The sequence below is a fragment of the Pimephales promelas genome, chromosome 10, assembly GCF_988280905.1.
Source record: "Pimephales promelas chromosome 10, fPimPro1.hap1.1, whole genome shotgun sequence".
NCBI classification, from domain to species: Eukaryota; Metazoa; Chordata; class Actinopteri; order Cypriniformes; family Leuciscidae; genus Pimephales; species Pimephales promelas.
The window spans coordinates 1515296-1538975 of NC_142778.1; the positions used below are offsets into that span (position 1 = coordinate 1515296).

Sequence of the window (23680 nt, forward strand, 5' to 3'; positions counted from 1 at the left end):
GCCTGTACTCTGAAAAGCCATTTTATGTAACATTAGGAGAGCCGCATGCTTTCTTTTCTGAGGAAATCGAGGGATGAGCATCTAATATTCATATTCCAGTCAGCAATGCTCTCCTGCACCTCATAGGCATCAGTCAAGGTTTTCATTATTATTTGATTTGTTTGTTTGTGTGTTTCAGTTCAGGCACTGCAAACAGAAGATCTGAAAATAACGAACAGGTATTGTTTTCCAGGGAAAGATTTAAAGGTAATATTATGATTTTGCCAATGAAGACATGTGTAACACCTGACAATTCAGTTTCCAAACCACATTCAAACACAAATATATAGCTAAATTCTTTTTTTTTTCCCATCAATTGATAATTGCTAGTTAAATTGTGACCTCAGAAATTATTAAATAAATTACATCTAACCAGTTTTCTATCTTTACATGTTTGTATTGTGCTGCACTGTGGGCTGTCCATTAAAACAAGAAATTAGTAAAATAAAAATATGTTTGAAATTATTATAACATTTCTTATATATGCATATATATATTTTTTTTTTTAAAAAATGATATGTTATATGTTTAAATATAAGAATATAACTTACTTAAAGGACAGAGATTTTTTCCATTTATTTATTTGAGTTTTGTACCTCAATTTAATTTAATTTTTGACAATCTATTAGCCTACCTCAAAACATTTATTTATTCATTGTTTTATTTTTTTATTGTTTTTTTCCATTAGGATCTGAAAGTTGTAGCCTAAGCGTATTGCATTCACTTGAAGAAAAAAAAAATATATATATATATATATTTTCCTGAATTAATTATCTCAGAATTACGAGATCATTTTTCATGTTTTTTTTTTTGCTCTGTTTGCTCTGAAAAAACTCAGAAACACAGAGCAAAAACTTTTTTCGATGAAAAATTATCTCATAATTAATTGATATAATTAATTCGTTAATTCAGAAAAACAGAGCAAAAATGTTTTTTTCCAAGAATAATTATCTCGTAATTATGAGATAATTAACTCGTTAATTCAGAAAAACAGAGCAAAAACTTTTTTCCATTAAAAATTATCTCGTAATTTTGAGATAATTAACTCGTTAATTCAGAAAAACAGAGAAAAAAAATTTCCATGAAAAATCATCTCGTAATTCTGAGATAATTAACTTGTTAATTCAGAAAAACAGAGCAAAAACTTTTTTCCATGAAAATTTATCTCGTAATTCTGAGATAATTTACTCGTTAATTCAGGAAAAAAAACACAGTAGATTATGAAGAAGTGAATGCAATACGCTTCCGTACCTCAGAATAACATTTATTTTGTGGATTATTTATTTAATTTGAGCTCATTTTGAAGACAGCTAAAACACATTTTAGAGAATTGTAATGAAATAATCCCAGTAAAACGTTATCAGAAAAGCAGCGTGTGGCCTACAGAGAATTTCTTCATTTTTATTTTATTTTTTATACCTGAACACCAAACTTTCAACATTCCTTCACCAAAGCGAATGAGAATTCACAGCACGTTTCCAAATGAAACATCCATTCCGTTCACGTGCTGTATTTGCTGTAATTTAAATGCAAGATCAGCCTCTCGAGCACACAGACCCCCGACCCCTCCCGCGCACGCGCACCCACACACTTTACACCGACTTCGGCTGCTTTAAAACAGATCTTATGATTATCTATCTATATAACTCACTTCTAAAGTAACTGATTTGCATCTATACATTTTTGCTATACACTAGCCTATATTTGTGTATTGAGCCGTTTTAATACTGAAGAAACCAGCTACTGCAAATATTTCAGGTTTTACTATCCTCGTGGGGGTTTTTGATCTCCCCCCCCCCCCCTCTCTCTCCTTCTCTCTCTCTCACACACACACACACAAGCGCGCACGCAAACGCGCACGTTTGACGTCTCATCTGAAACTCATCTCATGCCTGCAACAAAACTAAAGCACCATCTCAGGAACATGTGATTTATTGCAACATGTCAAGATAGCAGGATCTCGCGGACTCTGTCGGTGGGCAGCGCGAGGCGTGTCTGCGGCGCGTGGAGCGCGTTTCTCCTCACTCACTCTCTCACACACACACACCACTCCCATTGCTGACCTGCAGAAACACTTCGTCCTCTTCCACACAGCTTCATTTCTAACACGCGCAGCTCGTTTCTCTCATCGGAGTCCCGGAGAGGAATAATTCATCGGAAGGCGACTTGGGAAAATGTTTGGATGTAGTGGAGCCGAGGCGAGGACTTCCAGTGGTTGCATGGATTAGATGGTGTGCATACTGAACGACTTTGAGCAATTTGTGAAGAACAAGTATGTTTCCGTGGGTTTGCAGCGCACTGAACGCCGTTTCCACTGTTCAATGTGATGTGGATACTTGTCAAGGACATCGTGCGTAATAAATGCATGCATCAGACGGCGATGCATCAGAGCTCGACAGAAGCCCAAGAAAACACTCTCGTCGCGCGCGCGCGCGCGTGTGATCGAGCCCGGTGGATTCGCGTGTGCTAAAGCGATGATCTTCAGCTGTCAACTCGTCGGAGAGTTCGTGCACGCGCTCGGGGGGCTATAGGATCCTTCGGACCCGAAATCTGGAGAGCAAAGTTAGGTTGGATAAAAGAACAAAATCAAACAAGGTAGGCTTTTCCAAACCTGGTCTAAATGGCGCATTGTTATACATTTGTTATACCTTTTCAGCGGCTAATGGATGAGAGTCGTGCTTGATCTGTCTTTTGCGGAAGGATGCGAGAAAATTAGATTGATTCGGTGCATGCTCGGACGGTGATATTTTACACTCTTTGTGCTTATTTTAAAATGCAAACGATGAGTTCAGTGCTATAGTGACTATCTAGTTGATTCAGGACCTCGGACAGCTCCCTGTTTGAGCCGAGGGGAAAGTCTTCTTCAGCCAAACACACACTTCTGCTTTAATTGAGATGATTTAAGAGCATGCGTTGTGTGTGTCCGTTTCAAGTCAAATGAATGCCTCAAATGTGTGCGAAGAGGTGCTTTGAAATGTTGAAATAATCGGCCTGCACTTTTCTTTCTCCGTCTCACACAACACAGAAAGCGAGCGAGCGAGTAGGACAAAGAGAGAAAGCCAGGTAAAAAAATGACTTTGAAGGTCATATTGGACAGAAATCTAACAATCTCAGGAACTATGACCCTGATAGCACTGCTTTGCTCTGTTGCCATGTGACAGACAGCAGTGCTGCTGCTGCTGTGCATCCCAATACTGCTATTCCTCTCAGCCAAAAATAGATTGGCTGCAAGTGGAGAATCACCATTGCCGTTATTAGATATGAATCACAATGAGATTTCCCCAAATGAACTGATAAGACTTCATTGGCACGCTCATCTCTCTGTGTCCAGTAATCGCTGTGCCACACCTAATAGATGTCTGATATCATGTGGAAGTGTATGTAATTACTGGCCTCTGTGTGTGTGTGAGTGTGTGAAAGAGATTTGACTTTTCCTTTAATCTGTCAGAAATTAAAAAAAAAAACAATAATACAACTAAACATACACATATTAAAGGTTTTTGTCAAGTTCAGTGCCTATTTTATTTATTTATTTATTTTACCCTAATATGCATTGTAAAATATTTTCTGTAAAAAGGCATTTCCGGTAACGTTTCCTTTTACAGTCCAGTTACCCATGTAAATACTATGTACTTATTTTAGTAACTACAATTACTGGGTAATAACTAGTACTAACCCTGAACGTACTTACCGTATATTAGCCAGTACTTAGGTAACTGTAAGTATACTGTAAGTACTGTACTGTAAAATTAAGCGTTTTTTCAAGTCAAAAATACTATTCTGTTCAATTATTGTGTACACATTATTATTATATATATATATATATATATATATATATATATATATATATATATATATATATATATATATGCATTCTATTGCACTTTTAATGGTTATAGGTCAGGTAGAAATAACTTATTTTATCTTGGATACATTAAAAAGACACTCTGGATGATTCACTTTATACACTTCGCTGGAGAAAACTTTGCTGGCATCTTCCTTTAGCTTGATTAGGACTGAGAATTGGGTTCAAATATGCTTTATTGTCATCAAGATCAGTTTGTATTGTAGTATGTCAGTCTTTTGTCATATTGCAGTCAAGCTCTGCTTCTGGCAGCTTGGTTACATTTGGAGCTTGGAAAAAGGTCATCAGTGAATGCATGCTTTCTGCACATGTTCATCAGTGTTGTTGGCATGTCTCTCTCTCTCTCTCTCTCTCTCTCTCTATCTCTCTCTCTCAGTCAGACATGGCCACTCTCTGGGAATATGAGTGTGAGAGTCTGTTACTCTGAATCTGGCGCCCCTGAGGCAAAGCAAGGCCTCTCTCATGCCTGTGTTCAGCCGGTGCCGTTACTCAGCCACCCGTACGCTTGGCCTGCTTGAGTGTGTGTGTGTAGGAACACTACAGGATAAAGGCTGATATGGGTTTGTTCTTTGGAGGTCAAGTGTATTAATAAAGCACAATGATGAAACTTTCCAAAAAAAAAAAAAAATCTCCATGGTGTGGAAGCTTATTTCTGCCATGCAATTAAAAGTAAAAAAGGCAATTCTGGGACAATTACCTCGCAATTCTGAGCAAAATGTAAAAATTGCAAGATCTAAAAAGTCACAAATGACTTACATTTTTCTGTGAGAAAAAGTCAGAATTTTGAGATAAAAAGTTGCAATTACCTTTTTATTATTTTACTCTAGGACAAAAAAAAAAAAAAATGTCAATAAGAAATTAAGAAATTCAGAGAAAAAAAAATGCCAGGACTGCAAGATTATTAACTCACTTATGTAAGATTAAAATGTCACAATTAGCTTTTATTTATTTATTTATTTATTTTTATTTTTTTAATTTTGTGGAGGAAACAAACACAACCAAGATACACTGTAAAAATATATACATATATATTTTCAAGATTTGTTATCACAACATTTTGTGACTTTTGTCAAATAAACTTAAATAATCTATTTAGTTCAGATAACTTATTATTTTGAGTTTCTGATGATTAAATCAATCTCTTTCATTGTATTAACTCACTTTTTCCAGTTCAATCAACTTAAAATTTTAAGGCAACCAGGTTACTTACTTTTTTAAGTTAAAACCAACAATATTTTTTTTACAGTAAAATTCTGAGGAAAAGTATCAACATTGTGAGATATAACCTTGAAAAACGTCAGAGTGTAGAGATGAAATGCTGCAATGGCTTGTTTATGTCTGAAATTTTCCATACTTTAGTATTTTATCTTACGCCACTCTGATCTCCTTTCAGTCCAGCTCTCCTCTCGGTTTGGCTCTACGGCTGATTCTCGGCTCAGTAACAATCTCTCGATTCTTTCATCTCTAACTTTTCCTGAAATGCACGGATGTTAATCGTGAAGTTCAGACCACACTTGCCATTATAGGATTCTTTGATCAGTTCTCGGCTAATCTTGTGTCATCTAGATGTTATTTCTGTCCTCCCACTTAATAGATGGATCACTGCTGTTGATTCAACTCCCAGTTATTTGCAATTGGCTTTATGTAAAAAGGTTTTTGAACTTGCTTTGTTATTATGGTAACAATTTACAATAAGGCTCTATTTGTTAACATTAGTTAACATGAACTCACATAGGATTTTTAGGAACACCATTCTCCTCCAGAACTGCCTTATGAGTGGAAATTCTTTAGAAATGTTGGCCCATATTGATAGGATCGCATCTTGCAGTTGATGGAGATTTGTGGGATGAAGCTCCCGTTCCACCACATCCCAAAGATGCTCTATTGGGTTGAGATCTGGTGACTGTGGCGGCCATTTTACTACAGTCAACACATTGACAAGTTCAAGAAACCAATTTGAAATGATTGGAGCTTTGTGACATGGTGCATTATCCTGCTGGAAGTAGTCATCAGTGGATGGGGATTAGCATTGTAATATACATTATATACATAACTCACCCGCTGTAATGCTAAATGTACCTGAATTTTCATATCAACAGAGAGACTCCGCTTGCTTCACAGAACGATAAGCTAAAGCTCATGATCTGATTGGTTACAAGGTGGTTTGTGACGTCAGAAACACCAGCGAATTCAAAGCGTGTTTTTGAGACTGTCTTTGGTTCACTGCAGTTTTAAGGAGGAAATACTCAGCAATGCTGTCCACTTTACACATAGTGTGTGTTAAAACACCTTGACTTATAAACAACATTCAAAGCTTGATTTTCACCACAGGGGGATTTTGAAAATGATATAATGGACCCGAATTAGCATGAACAGCAGTATTTTTTCATTAATTAACATGAACAAAGATGAACAAATACTGTAACAAATGTATTGTTAGTTGCAATAAATGCATTGACTAATGTTAATTAATGGGACCTTATTGTAAAGTGTTACCACTTGTTTTTGTTTTTTTTACTATAAAGTTATATTTTAATTTTAATAAACCAGTATAATTTATATTATTATACAAATGCATTGATCATGTTAGTTAAATGCATTAAATAAAGTTAACTAATATAAAATGCTACCATTGTTATTATTTAAAAAAAAAATTGTATTGTTTTTTGAAATATTGTTTTTTTTTTATTATTATTTTAATGCAAAACATATTTTATACTAAAAATATGAACAAAATAACATGCTTATGTGCAGGTTTGCATGTACACAGCTACAGGCCTGGGACACACATCAGATATTTTTCATGCACGAGCATTTTCAGCCACGTTACCCCGAGGCAGTGAGCGCACACATCACAGAGCGTGCATGACAACATGCATGTGAGCGTTCGGTGTCAGTCAAGTCAGGCGGCGACTGAAGGAAGATGCGGGTGCATTTTCTATTTTAACGCCGAAGAAATGGCACTTGCATATCACATACAAGATTCATGGACGTGAGGCATCCATCCGTTCATTCTCCCCTCTCTTGTTTTAATGTGCTGTTCTTCTTCCACAGTGTTCCTCTCGTCTTGCGTTCCCCTGCCTGGGGGACTCGCTCTCTTTCTTCTGCTGATCATTTGTTCATGCATCTGCAGTGTAAACACCGCTCTCTTACTCAGCTCTCTGCATGAGGGTCTGCAGTGGGGAACACTAATAGCTAATGCCTGTGGGTGGAACACACACTGTGTGTAATGCCAGAGCAGCGCGAGGCCTGGCAGAGGGAAGGGTGGTTGTCTTTGAATGTCTACTCAGCTAAACACCAACCAATTATCTCAATCACTGTTGTGTGAACAGGAGTTCAAAATAGACCCATCGAAAACTTTAACAGTCAAGCGTGTGCAAACGTTTAATGTTGGAGACCTCTACTTCTGCCAAGAACAATGGGGGGAAACACTGCTGTTAAGGCTACTGTAGTAAACCTTAAGCAACTATAAAGCTACATGTATTCTATGGATGCTTGTTTCCGACACAGAATAAAAAAGGTAATTGCGACAATTCAGACTTTTTTTCTCTCACAGAATACTGTATAAACGCCAAATTCTGAGGAAAAAAAATCAGCCCTTTTTCCTTCAACCTGGACTTTATAAGTTTATAGCGTGTTTATGTCTTGCAGTGACTTCTTTTCTCAGAATTGTGAGATATAAACTCGCATTTGTGTGTTATACAGTCAGAAATTAATAGTTTATTCATTTATTTTATTAAAACTATTGTGCGCACACCCTTTTCTTGCACTCTAAAAAATGCTGGGTTGTTTTAACTCATCTTTGGGTCAAATATGGACAAACTTAGCCATTGGGTTAAATGTTTAAATTACATTATTTCTCACAATTGTGTTATAAACTCAGAATAATATAAACGCCAAATTCTGAGGGAAAAAAATTGGTCTTTTTTCCTTCAAACCGGACTTTATAACGAGTTTATATCTCACAATTCTGACATCTTTTCTCAGAATTGTAAGATATAAACTCACATTTGTGTGTTATACAGTCAGAAATTAATATTTTATTAATTTATTTTATTAAAAGTATTGTGCGCACACCCTTTTGACGGTTGTTTCCGAACACAGAATAAAAAAGGTAATTGCGATTATTTATCTCACAATTCTGACTTTTTTTCTCACAATTGTGTTATAAAAGTCAGAATACTGTATACATTTATTTTATAAAAAAACAATTCAAAAAATTAATTTATTTTTATTTTGATTATTTTTTTTATCAAAACTATTGTGCGCACACCCTTCACTTGCACTCTAAAAAATGCTGGGTTGTTTTAACCCATCTTTGGGTCAAATATGGACAAACTCAGCCATTGGGTTAAATGTTTAAATGTCATTTTTAACCCAACATTTGGGTTTGTCCATATTTAACCCAAATTTGAGTTGAAACAACCCAGGATTTTTTAGAGTGTGGATACTTGTTTCTGACAGAATAAAAAAGGTAATTGCGACTATATTTATCTCACAATTCTGACTTTTTTTTCTCACAATTGTGTTATAAAGTCAGAATACTGTATAAACGCCAAATTCCGAGGGAAAAAAAAAACGGTCTTTTTTCCTTCAAACTGGACTTTGTAACGAGTTTATATCTCACAATCACAGAATTGTGAGATATAAACTCGCATTTGTGTGTTATACAGTCAGAAATTAATATTTTATTAATTTATTTTATTAAAACTATTGTGCGCACACCCTAAAAAAGGTAATTGCGATTATTTATCTCACAATTCTGACTTTTTTTCCTCACAATTGTGTTATAAAGTCAGAATACTGTATACAATCATATTATCAAAAAAAAAATAAAAAAATAAAAAATAATAATTTATTTTTGTTTTGATAATTTATTTTATCAAAACTATTGTGCGCACACCCTTCACTTGCACTCTAAAAAATGCTGGGTTGTTTTAACCCATCTTTGGGTCAAATATGGACAAACTCAGCCATTGGGTTAAATGTTTAAATTACATTTTTAACCCAACATTTGGGTTTGTCCATATTTGACCAATAGTATCTCACAATTCTGACTTTATACACAAGTGTGAGCAAAGATGTCAGAATTGCGAGATATAAACCTGCAATTGTGCATAGTTATCTTTTAAAATATTTAATTCTGTAGCGGAAATGAGCTTGGCAAGCTAACGTTTTTACGTGACTTCATTATTGCTAAAATAACACACACACACACACACACACACAGCTCTACAGTGCAGGTTTGAGAAAGCTTGGTCTCTGGTTCCAGCACGTCTTCTCCTGGATTAGAGGATTTCGAGGACTTTATCATTCTCTTACCGCCTCTGTGATCTGAATACATAAAGCGAATGCATGCAAGAATTGATCACGCTCTAACAAAATATCCTCATTTAGCTCTTTGATTAAAACATAATGACGTGTTTGAAGTTAATGTTCTGAAATCTTCATATAGAGAGTATCTCTCCGCATGACTGGACATGATTGGTTCCTCAATGGGAGTATTTACTCACAATAACAGTTCGCTCCATACATGAAACGCATTAAATAATGCAGATAATTCGTCATAATGTTCGCATTATTCATACATCACATTGAGTTATTACAGAAGGCGATACATTTGTGGGATGATAGTAGTAAACAAGAATATGAAGGGTCAAACTTTCCAAATCTGTTCTCTCCCCGTGTGTATATTCATGATTTCTGCACCTCCTGTTGATATGGATCATGCTTGAGAAGTAATGTTGATGTGCTTGGACTGATTGTTGGTGACAGGGATATGTTTATTAATGCAGTAAAGTGCGGTTATGATAGATATGACAGGTCTGTGTGTGTGAATCCATCCTCTCATAGTCGATCGACACAGCGTTTGCTATAAGCCTCTTTGGAAAATGTCAAATGAGCTTTATAGTGTTGGATTAAAGGCTATTAATGAGGATCAGGTTGCATGCATACAGCTACACTGAAGTTAACAATCATAAAATTAACTCAAAGTAAAGGTCTTGATGTGCTTGTTTACACATTCATCTTTCTTTAGCATGTGTAATGTTGTGTTGAACAAGGTTTTAATATAAATGTCAGTGTTTCTGAACTCCTGAAACGCCTCCATTGGAACAAACATCACAATATTCCTCATTATAATAATCCATACGCAGAATAAAGGGGGCGGGGCCTGGTTGAGTTAGTTAGTAGTGGTGGTTATGGAAAGGGGCGGGGCATTTCCCAATCACACTCGAAAGCGCTCGACCAATCACAACCCACTGCTCCAGCCAACCAATCAGAGCACAGTGTGCTTTTCAGGAGGAGGGGCTTCACAGAGACAGGAAGCAAACAGAGCGTTACTGACAGACTGGGAAGAGAGGAGCCGCAACAACGTCAATTATAAGATAAATAATGAACATTCAAGTATGAAAACCAACGAAGTACATTCATTAACTTCATTGTAACTCTCCAAAACCTAATACTATTGTGAAAAAGGACTCTATTACAAGTAAGTAAGTCATAACAGAAGCTGCATGGCTTACAATTATGTTCAGCATTAATGCACACATTCATCTCGCTGCTTCAAAGTCAAAGATCTGCAGCTCATGTTTGCGAGGGACTGAGGTTTCAACCACACACAACGTGCCGTAAAAGCCTCTCGCCAAAAATAGCCAATCAATCGTCTTCTCAGCATTTAATTACCTCACTTCCTGTGTCCGTGTGGCTGCTGATGCTAGAAGAGCTGACTTTCTTTACTTACGACCCAACACTGCTGATGTCGTTCGCTTCTGTTTGTAATTGCTCTCTCCTCTAAACAGCATAAGGAGGTTTATTTCATCTAGTCTAACAGATGAGACTCATATTTACAAATTCATTATCATTAGGCAAGGAAGGCTGTCGGGAAATGAGTGGAAAGCATGGCTTTTATGATGCCAGACACAATGAAATGGAGTGTGCGGTGTTAATTGACGAAGATATGGTGACTACAACAACAGACGCGGCCATTATCGTTATAACAGCCATGTTTTGGATGATGTTTATGTATCAGAAAAAGTTGGGGCGTGTTTGAAAAGGATTGTGAGAAAAGACAAATATTTGAATTACTATTGAACAATCCAACATTTATTAGACGTTACTAACAAGCCCTGAAGTCACCATGAAATCAAAATTTTGTTGTTGTTTTTTCGATATGATTTATCAGTGCACATCATTATTGTTTTAATAATCTTGAATCAGAATAACAGCGACGTCTCTTTTCTGATGACGAGGGCGGGGCTATAACCTGTCAATCATATAGAGAGCCTAAGTCCCTCCCCTTCCGGTCGACCACCATGGGACCTTATTTCGGAAAAATATTGAATGGTATTCAATGGCGAGAGACAACTAATATTTTGATCTGGTTTGAATTGTGCCCTGAATTACACATATGATGTTTGTCAATTTAAAAAGATGCATTTTAAAGTAAAGAAAGTCGCAGTTTGATGTAAAACCGTTGAGGTATAAGACTGTGAAAATACGTAATTACAAAGACTACAAACCCCAAAGGCGCACATTTTCTCTCAATGAATGAAGCTAACTTTACTGAGGCTAACGTCTGTCATTGTTTACAGTCGTACGTTATAATCGTAACGTTACGCCGTCCTACCTGAGTGTTTTGTACCAGACGAGCAGCGGATCTCGCTCGTTGTTTCGCTTCTGGGAGATGTAGTTCATAGAGCGATTTTCACATACAACTAAATGTTACTCTTCTGTTTTATGACAAACTGCGACGTTTTTGACTTTCAGAATTAGCTTTTAAATTGACAAACATCATTTTGTGTAATTGAGGGCACAGTTCAGACGGAATAAAAAGATAAGTTGTCTCTCGCCATTGACTACCATTCATATTTTTTTCCGAAATAAGGTCCCATGAGCCGGAAGCGGAGGGGCGGGACTTAGGCTCTCTATTAGATCAGCCAATAGCAAACCACAACCAGCCAATCAATTCCTCACGGACACAATCAAGCCCCGCCCCCATTTGTTATTTTTCCAGAAGCGTTTCACTCACATAGGGAAGAAAATACTGTTCCTTTAAGGAAAAGGAAAGTGGCTTTTTGTGTCAAACATGAAGTTTGTTTGTGAAATAAAGAGATAAGAATGAGACAGGGTTGATTTGATTTGATTATTAAGGCCTTAGGCAGCACAGATGGGTATTAGGTGAGACAATCATTTGTATATGTGGACATGTGCTTTTAAGCATCAATATTTTATGACTAATTAAAAATGCATTGATATGGGCTTGTATTTACTGATATTTACCGACCTTATTATTGGTGTGCATCTAATAGACTGTCAGATTGTTTCGCCTCATTACAGGCAGCTAATGGCGTTTTGCTCATGGCTTCGTTGCTCTCCGACTCTCCGGCCAAGGTCAAAGTGTGTTTTGGTTGCAGGGTTGAGTTAATGGACCTACTTAACCCGGCCGTGTTGGAGAAGGGGACGTCAATGCAACCGACACGGCGTTGTGAATAATAGGCTGTAGGCTTACTCCGCACACTTGTAGTGGATTGATATTGTCATTAACTGAACGAACTATGATAAGTCTAGTTTGTGCAAATGAATAACACATTCGTATAGAGATTGCATCAGCTCTTGGTTATTAAAAGGAGAGTAAATGCAATGCTCATCCATGAGTCGCGAGTAGCTGTCACATTAACAGCATTCAGCTGGGCAGTTGTGCTTCACTTTCAAGCTTTCGTTGTCGTCATTTACGATGCAGACTTTGTATTTCTTCTTTTCACATTAGACTGAGACTCAGAGAAGCAGGAATTATTTAATCGCTTGCACAATGTCTTGACGTGACTTTGGTCTTCACAAAAGAAAGATTTTCCACAACATTTCATAAGTCATGTGAGTCAGCAGCAAGTGGTGAAATCTCTTGTAAGCGGATTGGTCTTGGCAAATGTTTAGCGTCTGCCATGGACGTCCCTGTTACAGACCTAATGAACTCTGGCAACAGGGCAAATCAGTAAACATCCAGACAGAAAAAGCTAAATAATACAATTTAATCAAATTTTAAAATCACTGTCAGTCGTTTTAGCCTATTGTAATATGACAGATAATTAAAAATAGACTAAAATCGATGACTATGACATTATGACATGGAAAATAGTAAATTGATACTACAGCGCCCTGTCGTCTGGTATGGACTGCTATTCTTGCCACAACGTTTTAAAAAATTCAAAGCCTCAAACCTAGAAAAAGACACTCATATACTATTTAGCCTAGTGACAGGAGAGACTAATGGACCTCTCTTTTCTCTCCTCTGTGAAGACACTAACTTCATGCCACTACTGTGGACTTATTATTATACTCATTCTTAAAGGAACAGTTCACTCATGACTAGAATACGAGTATGAAGTCAGGCTAGGTATTTTCATTTTTTTTTTTTTTGGGAAGAACTGTTCCTTTAATCTTACATTTGTGCTTTGCTCTGTGCAGACATGAAGTGATCACTGACCTCCACATCTCACTGTCTTTGCAAAAGTCTGGATCTTCTGGAAGAGCCGATTAGATCGGGAACTTTCACTTCTTTGAACTTCAGTTGTCTTGTCTTCATCCTTATTACAGCACATGCTGTTCATTTGCTCAGTATCCTTTATCACATAAAATCACTTTTAATCTAGCTAAATCATTATAGACTTATTAAACTTTGAATGCACCCAGTAGTAAATCATTACTGCTTTCATTATCTTCTTTATCAGTTTGCGCATTCGGCTAATATCTGTGAATAATTTTAATACCCCTCAAAATGACTGTCCTGAGTGATATTCTCAAGTAATTAAGTCTGACTTTTTACTGCCTCTTTAGTCTGATCAAAAGTCTCTGAATGGATTTATTTGTGTGCATGGACAGGATTAATAGAAAGAGAGAGTGAAGGAGGAATGAAGAGGGCGACTTATATCCTAAATGTTTCATAATGTGAAATTATTTATGTACTAATGCCAGATTGTATTTTCTGATAAATGTAAACTTTTATTTTGGCAGAAAACCACAAGAAGACATTTTTAGTCAACCTGAAACAATCTTTTCTTCCTTATAATTTCCGAGTGAAACGCCTCTGGAACAAGAACAAATGTGGGCGGGGCTTGATTTTGTCTGTTGGCAATTGATTGGATGGTTGTGGTTTGCTATTGGCTGATCTCATGTGAGTGACAGGTTGTGAGTGAAATCCGGCTTCGGTTCGCGCTTCTCCATTTCAAATGAACTAAACTAACCAACCGTTACCAAGTCCTTCATGTCGCAAACTGTGACGAAGCAGGGAAGAGCCAATGAACGTTTGAACTATTTGAACGTTTGAAACGCTTAAACTATTACAAAATGGTTGAACGAGTAACGTTAAAGAATGTATTTTTAAGGTTTTATAGTGTATAGTTGAACACCATGCAGGCGAAATGAGCAAAACGTTAATATTTATGAGTATTACTGTATATAAATAAATGCGACTGAAAACGTCATTAATAAGACAGTGGAATGCAATCGAGTCAAAACATAATGCTATGATATTAATATGCATAAAGTGATGCGTACAAATGTGTACGTCGGTGGATTTGTTCATACGTAAATAAATTACGTTTTTGTGCTGTCAATACGTAAATATTTTACGTTTTAGTACTGTAAATACTAGGGCTGGGTATTGAGACAAATTTCACAATTCGATTCGATTTCGATTCACAAGCTTGCAATTCGATTTCGATTACGATTCGATTCAATATCGATTATTTTGGATATAAGTTACAATAAATGGCAATTTTTCTCAAGGAAATCAAATCTCTTAAATGCTGTAAACTAAGGTCTATATATATATATATATATAGTCTAATTGTAGCCTATAGGCTTCATTAGCCTAACATGAAGGTAATAATTAACTGTTTTGTAGCTATACAAACACTTAAATTATTTTTTTATTTATTTTTATAATAAGAAGATTATATGAAATATAAACATTTAAATGGTGGCTGTCATAAAAACTTGCCAGATTTATTCAAATATGCATTAAATATTGAAGAATACTAACGAGTGTGGACTAACGAGTTTCTGTGGGTTTTCTGAGGTAAATATGACGATACATTGATTACAAGCTGTTTAATTGACGTCTTTCCACGGTTGAAACGCTGATTGAGTGACTCAATAAGCCATGATACGGATTTCGATAAGTTGTACTCGATCTTTAACACACTTTCAGATGCTCATTCATGTTTATTTGGCGCTGTGACTGGTATTATTAATCCGGAAGAGAGATCAGCACTGCTGCTTCTCCAGAGCGATCTCACGCCAAAACGGCAAAACTCTATTTATGTTTTTGAGTTTCTAAAGAAAATGGACGTAATTTGAAAATTGAGACTTTCATATCAATAGTAACAAAGGACAAAGATTATTGCGATTTGTTGGATGCGCGCAGCCGCGATACAATGTCCCATTCATAAAATGAAACAGGATGACTAATCGATTCTTGAGATTTAAGAATCGATATCGGTTTGTAAAAATGAGAATCGATTAATATCGAGAAATCGATATTTATTACCCAGCCCTAGTAAATACGTCAGTATTATACGTTTCTGCGCATATAAAACGTAATTATATATACGTATGATAGAGCATTACTTTACGTACAAATACATACGTATTCTCATGAGATCAGGTTGCATTAGGACACGTTTGGGGGATATATAAAGCATTGGAGATTGAATTTCCATTAAAAATAACTGCATGAAGACATACTATATCATAAATAATATAAAACTACTCATACACATACTATGAGTATCGTTTATCCCAGTTTTGCATATTCTGCCCCCAAAATATTAGCTCAGAACATCCCCCCCCCCCCCCCCCCCCAAAAAAAAAAAGTGTGTGGATTCTGTCTGGACCTGCTTATGAGAGAGAAAGATCGCCTGGGTTTGTTTGTGTGTGTGTGTGTGTGTGTGTTTCATCCTCTGTAATTTGGCACTTGATATATTCCCTATAAAAGGGATCCTCATGAATTTTTCATTTAGGATGCAGTGTGGCATGCTGGGTGATGATGCTAGGCAGAGTGCTAGCGTGGCACAGAAAAACCTGCTTTAAACGGTAATTGCTACGATTGATCAAAGCATTGATCCGTTATTGCTTATATTTCCCGAGTCCTTGAGGCTCAAGGAATTTAATGCGCCCTTTCTCCAGAGCTTCTTCAGATCATATCATTAGCATACCAAGCTCCCCTGCTAGACCCTCGACACATATTACGTCTAATTGGGGCTTGACACAGAGGTACGCACGTGTGCACAGTCCTTTGCTCGTCCAAAAATAGATATAATAACCATCAGCAGCACACTCGGTGGCTTTGTGAAATGTTTCATTTGCACACACAACTCTTTGTAGGAGACGCACACATTCCCTCACACACAGGCAAACTGAGTGGTAATCGATCAGGAGTTTCGCAGTCGGCGCTCGCTGTGGAAGTGAGATTGCAGTGATTAGATTTCTGTTGGACGCCCTCATGTTCTGCACTCAGAGAAGTCACATGTGCTCCTGCTGCTCTACACGACAACAAATACAACACATTCCAGCAACACGGTTCACTTTGGGGTCCATGACGGGTCTTTAAAGCATTACATGCACGGATCATGTGGCCTAAAACCAGTCTAAGGTCAGCAAACCATCTTTTTTGTGTGTGCTATTGTTCCCTAATGTGATATCAGAGTGAAATGGCTTCTTGAGAAAGATAGGGCGGGGCTTGATTGGGTCCGTGGGGAATTGATTGGATGGTTGTGGTTTGCTATTGGCTGATCTCATGTGAGTGACAGGTTGCCCCACCCTGCAAGAGGAAAGGGAAGATATTCATGATTACGAGCCACTGGAATAAAAATAAAACAAATCATGATCTTCATGGATAAATCATTTATAATAAACGAGAATGGTCAGTTTAATGTTTTTTGAAACACACTCTTAGAAAAAAGGGGTCTATATATTTACTCAACTGCAAAGGACCTTTTATGCAAAAAAAAAAAAATGTTGATAATGACAAGAAAGAACCCTTTTGGCACAAAGGTTCTTTATAGGCTATTATTCATTCATATATTACATTATTCTGCAACATTGTGCAGTTGTAATTAAATTATTGTTTATTAAACTGTCGTAGTTACTTAATGTACCATTTTAATCATGCTGATTTTTGGAGGATAAAAACCGAAACGGCACTCTTCGTGTGATATTGATTAATTACATTTTTTAACCCCCATATCTTGAATTTTGTGATCATTCATGCATTGCATTTTAGGGGTTCCATTGCAAATACGTAGCGCTTTAGAACCTTTTGAGGTTCTATATAGAACCTTTTCTTCTAAGAGTGCAGTAATATTGTGAAATTCTGTCAGGACTAGGGTTGGGTATCAAGAATCGAGTATCGATTGGAACCGAGACTAACTTTTCGTTTTTCCCGGAATCGTTCAAAAGTTAAAATTTCGATTCCTAGTTTCGATATTCACAGTCCGCCGAGCGGAAGAAAAAAACGCTGAACAACACCAACGAAGAAGCGTCTACCGGAAGTGTCGGCATAACCACGCGAGTCGAACATGAGTACCTTACGTCGGCGGTCCAAAGTGTGGCTTCACTTTTCTAAAAATAACAAAATCTCGGCAAAATGCTAAATTTGTGACAAAAGGAGTATTTTTACAGAAGGAGTATTTCCTTCAGAATGGATTTTTTCCTTCAGAAAGGCCGTTGGTTAGCAAGGTTAGCTAAACTTTTTTGACCCTGCCTCTTAAAAGAATCGGAATCGAGAATCGTTAGGAACCGGAATCGAAACAAGGAATCGGAATCGGAATCAGAATCGTTCAAATTCAAACGATACCCAACCCTAGTCAGGACTACTATCGTCAAATACGATATTGCATTTGCACACAGTTTGGATTGGCGGCAGCAAAAACCCTCTTTGGGGGAACAGAACAGAACCAACGTGAATGTATTGCAGATATCATTAATTGAAGATTTGTATACTTTCTGACTGGAGCTGGAGACGTGGATCAGCTGAAACAATGTTTCCGGGTGAAAACGGACAAATATTTTATCGGATGTGCCTTTCGTTTACACGTCGTTTTTGAGGCTTAAAAACGCAAAAAAGTGAAACCACCCTCCAGAGTGGAAATCTTAAAAACGCTCCACCGCCGGGTTCCTGTGTAAACGGTAAAGACCGGTAAAAACGCAAAAGTCTGCTTGACACTGAAGGTTGTACGCAGGCGCATGGACTTGGTGTTGTTGTAGTATGCACTCCTAGCCGCCTGAAGTTCATACTATATTGAATTTCACACACTTTTGCGTCACCATTTGCACGCGGATTTCCCACCCAAAACGTTCGTCTAAACGAATAAAAAGTGATGACGCAACGCCACTTTTGCGTTTTCTCTTCAGAATCGTTTCCGTGTAAACGTAGCCTAATATGACCTACCAGAACTGACACTACGCTTAATTATTATTACAATTTACGAATAACTGATTTCTATATTAATATTTTTCGAATAGAATTTTTTTTATTTAACATTCAATGCATCAAACGTGACAGACATTTCTAATGTTGCAAAAGGTTTACATTTCAAATAAATGTTGTTAAATTTTTCATTTGTCAAAGAATGTATCATGGATTCCACAAAGCAACACAACTGTTTTCAACATTGTTAATGTTTCTTGAGCATTGAATCATCATATTCGAGTGATTTCTGAAGGATCATGTGACACGACTGGAGTAATGATAGATCTCAGGAATAAATTCCACTTTACTGTATATTCACATAGAAAACAGCTATTTTAAATAAATATTTATATAAATATTTTTTTAATCAAATCAATGCAGCCTTGATGAGCATAAGAGATTTCTTGATGCAAAAAATGTCGATTAAAAAATAAAAAAGTTGATTATTCCAAACTTTTTAAAAAATATATATATATTTTTTCTCTGCGATGCTTCAGCTCTCAGCTGCAGTTCCACCACCCAAATAAAGCAATAAGTGGGGTGAGCTTGAACACGCTCTCACGGGAGCCCCGCTGTTCCTGGACAGTAAGAGAAACGCTTTAAGTGTTTATCTGCATTTAGTGTTTCCCGAGGCCACCAATGCTCTGTTTTTCAAAATGATACGCACGGAGATCCTGTTCTGTGTGTGTCTAGCACAGCTGGACCAGATTCACTGATGAAATATTCATTGGAGTTTGGCAAATATGATTTCAAGGCCAAATTACTTTTTTAAAAGCCACTTTATTTTTATTGTAAATTAAAGTAATTCCTTCCTTCTTTATATAATGCTTTCACAACTGATTCTAGCATCGTGGATAAATAAGAAAACAGAAATAAAACTTTATGGTTATTGTGTTTTTATAGCGATGTGAAGCTTTCAAGGGAAACAATAGTCCATTAACAAACAGAGTCAACAGCTTGCCATTCGATCCACATACAGAGAGAGGCCATTTCCAAACGGCTTGACAATTCACTGTTCGATCTACAGCTTTGCGGACACCTACACCCCATCACACGTCCCTTCGGCGAGGGCTCAGCTGAGCATTTTTCACACCTTCAAAATCAATTTCACCATGCCGGCACTGAAAAACAATTCAAGGCTTCATTGCCACAGTTGTGTTTTGCTTAGACTCCCCTGAGAATGGGCAGCAAGTTGAGCAGAGATTTGAAAGGCAGATAAAGGTGATGATATCTGAATAAAGTCTTTAGCTGGTCAATATTTACTAGGCCGTACACAACGCTTCTCTCAATCGCTATGTTGTTGTAATATCTTGGTTATTTTCAGCCTTGACTCTTCATGAAAAATTGAAAAAAAACTGTGCAACATCAATTACGACCTTCTTCAGAGGCTTACAAACAAAGTGAACATGGCCATACATAAAGGCTCTAGTCAATCACCTCTCCTGATTGTGTAATGCCAGACACCTGTGTTGACATGGCTAAGGCTACAGGGATAGGGAACATGGGTAATGTAGTTTAAACTAACCCATAACAAATATCCTTAGGCACAGGGTCAAGCCTTTTCAGAAAGATTTCTGCAGTGAGTTTTCAGATGTTCAAGCCCACGCCAACGAGCAAATCACATCCTCATGTTGTTTTATGCTTTTTCTAAACTATAGTTGTTATTAATCATTATAATGATTTCTGAAGGATCACGTGACACTGAAAACTGAAAACATTTAGCTTTGATCACATGAGTAAATTACATTTTACAATATATTTATATAGAAAACAGCTATTTTAAACTGGAATAATATTTCATAATTTTGAAAAAACAAAACCCCTGGCAATTGGCCCAAATGAGGCCCAGAAGAGGCCCAGAAGAGGCCCAAAGGAGGTCCAGATGAGGCTCAGAGGAGGCCCAAAGCAGGCCCGAAAGAGGCCCAGATGAGGCCCAAAGGGGGCCAGAGGAGGCCCAGATGAGGCCTGATCAACCCCTGGAAGTGATACTGGAAACGGGAACCTGACACACCAGCACGCTTTTGACAGGAGAAACACGGCTATTGAAGACAAAGAATTTGTTCACAAACCCTGACTGCATGTCTCAAAGATAACTAGAGTTATGCCAAGTTTTTGCTTTTAATAAATAATGGCTTAAAATCCAGTGTCTTGCACAAAGACTATATGAATATAGCAGTGTTTTCATGATACGTTTCATCTTTTTTTGGAGTCTAAAAGCTTCAGTATCCGTTCATTGTAACTGCATGGAAAAAGATAGCGACAACCCTCCAGAGATTTGCCTTTGGTCTTCTATAGACGAAAGAAAGTAGTTTTGGTTTTAAAGTGGTTAAAAAATTGAATTGCAAATTATATTCGGCTCCACTTTTACTTAAAAATGAATGGCAGTAGTTCAAACTGAGTTTTCAGTTTTACTGGGTTGAGATTGTATATGCTCAACAACAGAAATCACAGACTGCTTCAAGTCTTTCTTTAAATGCTATGTCTCCAATAATAATAATATGTAATCTGGCTATTTCTAAAATGCATAACCAAGGATTCAAGGATTCAATACATCTTCGGTAGACGTGTCACGTCTGGTTCATGTCTCTGTCAGATCTTAAATGAGCCATTCTCTATGATTATTGAGTCTCCATGATATTACAGGTTTTTTTTTTTTACTTGTTTTGTTTCACAGAGCCGTCTCAGATGTGTCATTTTGCAACACACACACTTGTCACGTTTGGATAAAGAAATTGTCACAGAACGTGTTCATGCTGAAATTCACACATGCATATCTTCCCGAAGTGAAAAATGAAGTATAACACATGCAAACAACGAAGCGCCCGGCATTCGAAATATGCAAAATATCATCATGCCTAATTTATCACGTTTTCACACGAAGAATATTTCGAGCCATCCCCCTTTGGGTAATTATGTGCTTGATTGGGATTAGAATGAGCGCTGGACTGGATTGAGGAGAGATTTGGACGTACGGCTCTGGCTGGATGTTGCCTGAGGTAATGGGAAATAATCTTGTTACACTTCCTCATCTTCTTTTCAGAAACATCTCGCACTCATTTTTCTCCCGCTGATCTCCGAGCTTCAGCTTTGACTAAATCGCTCGTATTAGACATTCAGCTCCAGCCAATCGAACCTCCTCTTTTATATCACATTGAGCTGCGTCTCTACAGATAACATGGAGGGTCATTCCTTCAGGAGGATTTTCTGAACCGACGTGGCAGAGAGAGCATCCCGTGTGCGTCGGTCGGTGCGAGGCGATCGCGGACCCTCGGGTGCGATTCTCCATTAATGCATTTTCCGTGTCGCTTCTGTTCTGTTAGAGGCAGAGATTGCATTGAATGGAGAAAAATGGCATGTGTTATTCTGAGCTCGGGTGCATATCCTAACACACACGCCTCAGGCGAACACACTCCTCAGAGCGGTTTTACCAAATGAGAGAACGTTGGCATCTAGTATCTCGAGATCTCATCATTATATGTACTCATATAAACTTTGGTTGAAATGCCAATTGCACACGTCTGATGCACACGTTGTGATTCCTCGTTTTGAACTTACTGCAAGTGAGAGGAACCCGTGTGGCTTATGGATCAATACTCAAGGTAACTGGGTAAATCACGTTTCTGGTCATCGCAGAGTATTATCTATTGACCGTGAAGACTTCCTGCAACTGTGATCGTTGATATGTTTTCAGGAGGAGAGTGAGGGCAGTTTGTTTCAGCTGGAGTACAATAATAGTTGGAGATGTGATCGATGTGGGTTCGGATCCAGCTCGTGACATTCTCAGCTTCCATTCCCTTCCTCTTCTTTGCATAATTACCTGTCCTTTCTCTGGCAATGCATTTTTATTATTATTAAACCCGTGCAATTTTTGTCTCAATTTCCAGTAAAAAAAAAATATACAAACTTCCTGTGAACTTTGTGAAAACTGCAATTGTATAATGGAAATTGCTAAGAATAATGTATACACCAATGGGGTAAGACATCTAAAATTAATTTAAGGGTATATTTTATAATGTCATATGTAATTTCATTATTATTATTATTATTATTATTAGTAGTAGTAGTAGTATTCCAGTTCAACCCGGTCTCATCCCAAGACGTCATATAACTGACGTTTTGGGACGTCTTTTGACCATACGTCAATATTCGCCTTTTTAGGGCCCCCTTAAACGTCGGTAGATGAGGTTATGGGATCCTAACTCTACCCCATACCTAAACCTAACCCTAAACCTAACCCGTCACCTAACTGACGTTAAAGGTAAAGCGTCAGTTGTATGACGGCCCGGGATCGCCATCTACCGACGTTTAAGGGGGCCCTAAAAAGGCGGAAATTGACGTATGGTCAAAATACGTCCCAAAACGTCAGTTATATGACTTTTTGGGATGAGACTGTGTTATCCAGTTAAAATATATTATATTCCTGTATTTTTTTTTCTTAAAATTTTTTTTTTTCTTCTAGAGAATATATTTTAATTTAAGTTTTGATGTCTTATTCCATTGACAACTGGAAAATCATGATTTTTTTTTTTTTTTTTTTTTTTTTGCATTTCTCTGTTTAACAACAACAACAATGACATTAATAAAAGTTAACTAGTTGTTTCTCATTTGAGATGTCTTTTGTTTTCGTAATCACACTGTTGCTTATCTAATCACACCTGCAGGCCTTTATTAATTGAAAACTGGAAGTCAGCTTTGGGCTTTCTGTAATTGACATCACAAAATGATTTCATTAAAACTCTATTAGAAAACACACACAGACACAAAGGTAAGAATGTCATTTAACGTTGCCGGCGTGCATATGCCTCCATATTGTTTCGTTTTACCATGGAATATTTTCCTCTGACAGCTCAATTAGCGTTATTAATTGAAGACAGAGTTTCTGTGATCAGATGGTGTTCTTGTGTCCTCCCCGTCTGTTCTGAAGGCACGAGTGTAACTAGGACATCCCTCTACCTGCAGTACTCCTGCCGTCCCCAGATGACGGTTGAAAATAGTAATGAGGAGGACAGTAGACCTGACCTGGTGTGTGTTTCCCGTACAGCGGCGTAACTCTCGTAAATCGTTGAAGAAATACACTAGCTCGTCACGACCGTTTCCCGAAACCGTGTTGTAGCAAATTGGGTGTTTAAACACGCTTCAAAAAGCTTTTGCTGATAATTTACTCACCCCCATGTCATTCAAGATGTCCATGTCTTTCTTTCTTCGGTCGAAAAGAAATTAAGGTTTTTGATGAAAACATTCCAGGATTTGTTTCCATATAATGGACTTCAATGGGAACCAAACGGTTCAAGGTCCAACTGAGAGTTTCA

General features: G+C 37.4%; 1 protein-coding gene across 1 annotated transcript in view; it reads left to right on the plus strand.

Moving 5' to 3' along the window:
• Positions 1-1874: 1874 nt before the first annotated feature.
• The window catches only part of LOC120459924 (leucine-rich repeat and fibronectin type III domain-containing protein 1-like protein), a 174518-nt gene continuing 152712 nt past the window's right edge, over positions 1875-23680 (plus strand). Inside the window, exon 1 of the mRNA XM_089135260.1 lies at positions 1875-2634. The gene's annotated coding sequence lies outside the window, so the exon portion shown is untranslated. The remainder of the gene's footprint in view (positions 2635-23680) is intronic.